This window comes from Pinus tabuliformis, chromosome 6, assembly GCF_031772625.1.
Source record: "Pinus tabuliformis cultivar Carrire ecotype Pingquan chromosome 6, CPIR1, whole genome shotgun sequence".
NCBI classification, from domain to species: Eukaryota; Viridiplantae; Streptophyta; class Pinopsida; order Pinales; family Pinaceae; genus Pinus; species Pinus tabuliformis.
Window position 1 is genome coordinate 1272227737 of NC_142292.1, and position 2693 is coordinate 1272230429.

Here is a 2693-nt window from a genome sequence, read left to right on the forward strand (position 1 = left end):
GACTCTTGAGGGATAAGCTTTCATTGTATTATTCACTGTATCTCTGCAATTTTTTTGGCTAAGGAAGACCAGGGTTTTGCAGTCCTCTTTGGGATTCTTGTGGACTCATGTGTTGATGGTGTGCTTCTCAATGTACTTGTAAGCTTGTTATGTGATTCATTTCCTTTCTTTTACTTCTGCACATTAAACAAATGAAGTGTTAAAGTAAGAATTCATGCCTGCCATGCTCTGCTTTTAAGTTTGTTTAATTTCAATGTTTTCTACTGTCTAAAGAGAATTCAAAGTGATTGTTTGCTCTCTTTAGCTCCTCACCTTTCATTCCTGACCATCTACCTCAGTTAAAGGAATCAACCCTGTCTCCTACCTCGCCCCAAAGAACCCCCTGCAGAAACTGTGTCCAATCCCCGCACCCAAAATTGCCCTCTCCTCAATTTGCCACCAAAAACCCAAAAAACCCCAAATCAACCTTTTTTATCAGTTTACTAGCCTAATATCAGTGTTACCTTGTTGGTCATCTCATCCCATTGAAGATTTCACGAGATAGACCGGAGAGAGCCTTCTCCTACCCTGTAGGGCTAGCTACGAGGCTAAATGGTTTGATGTTGCCTTGAGGTTTACCTTTCTCAGCCTGAGGTGAAATTTCAAGCGCTAACATATTGGCGACCATACTGGGGAAAACAAAATTGTCTGTTGATTGATGTGTTTGTTTCATAAGTCTTAGACGGAGCCTGAAGTTATGCCAGGTAGCCTTCGAAACGCTTTTGCTTTGCATAAGCGGAAGTAGATAAATGCTGCTTCAGTCAATCTCCGTGAGCTTGTGAATACGACCACTTCATTTGCATTTTACCCCAGTACGTGTATCAAGTTCAGATCTGATTGTTGATAGTGGACAACGATCAGACACTTGAAAGGCTGAAATCATTCACTTGGCGACTCTAAATCAGTTTCGAGATCAGATCTAAAGACTCCACTGGAGGATGATCCCGACCAGCAAAAACATGAAAGGAGAATATGGCAAGATCAGGTACTCAAGTTGGAATTTCATCCAAGACATTTTGTTCTTTGTCATAAATTCTTTCTTCTCTTTTTCCAAGAATGTCAAGAAGGCTTTGCAAAGTATACTGTGTTTGAGAAGAGATCTTCGGCCTGCAGTTGATTCTTTCCTTTGAAGATTGTGAATACCAAAGATTTGCATACCTTTGAGCTTGATCAAGACCTTTCTTCTAAATCTTGTGATGACCATCTTCAGATTGATGAGTCTCAAGAGACAAAAACTAATTCTATACCTTCTGTACATACCCCTACACCTTGTAAAATTCCAGATCGGTATAAACCTCTTGTTTTACCTTCTTTTCTCCATGCTTTCCCCAAAAACTATGATCTATACTTGCCGAGGTTTGATGGTGAGAGTAAGAATGTCAATGCTGAGCAACATGTGCAGAATTTTGAGAATTTTCTAGATCTTTTTGAAGTTGATGAAGAAGATGTCAGTATTAGGCTTTTTGCTCTTTCTTTGCAAGCCAAAGTGAAGAGTTGGTTCAAAGCCCTGCCTGATGCAAGCATTTCAGATTTCCAGCAGTTCGTCAAAGTTTTTCTCGATAGGTGGATGATCAGACAGAACCTTTTCTTGATCGTAGAAGAGTATAACCAGATGAAAAGATTGCCAGGGGAGACAGTACAACAATTTTCAGCCAGATTTAACCAAGTTTATTATTCGATGCCAGTTGATATAAGACCTTCTCCTAGATCTGCTCTCTTGCACTATCCGGGTGCCTTTGATCCGAGATGGAGTTTCAGCTGAGAGAAAGGGATATTGCAACACTTCACGAGATGAAAAACAGTGCAGTAAATGTAGAAGCTCATCTGTTGATCCGAAGGGCAAGGTTGAAAGAAGAAGAGATGAAAAACATAGATCCGGCCGAATCAACATCTCTAGAGGTGAAGCTTGACATTTTGGTAAGTGCAGTGGAAAAGATGATGGACAAGATCAACGTGAGAAATGATTATGATGTTCAAGCTCATGGCGCGATGATTGAAGAAGAACAAGTTGCTGATCCAAAACATTTTGTTTCTTATCCTAGTTATCATAGATCTGATAGTGATTGTTTTATAGATCATTGTGAAGAAGAAAGAACTGTTGATATGACCTGCATGCTTGATGATATGTTTTATACCGATGATTCGCCTCAGTTTGATGAGTATGATGATGATTATGTTCTCCAAACAAAAGCTAATCTTACAAACAAATCAGCAGCTAGTTTGTGGGAGGAAAAAGTTCATTTTCAGCAGCTTGAATACAATGTTCAGCCATCACATATCAGCTATGACAATGATGAGGAAAGTGCATCAAAGTTTGAAGTAAGTGAAGGATCTTTTCCTTTTTGTTTTGATTCGTTTCAGTTCATCAGAGATAACTACCATGCAATCAGAAATCAAATGTCAACAAGTCTTGATTTGAATCATCTTGAGAGCAATGAAAATTTTGTTCGAGACTTCTCATATTCAGATTTGCAGCCCCCAAATGCCAATGGTTGTCAAGTTGCAGATGAAGGCATGGAAGCTGACATATTTGATCAAATGATACAAGAAGGTTCCTTACCTTTCTGTTTTGAATCATTTCAGCTTTTGAAGGGAACTTTGCATAATACATCTTCAGTGAAGAATGAGCAGCATGTAGGCAATCATATAATCAC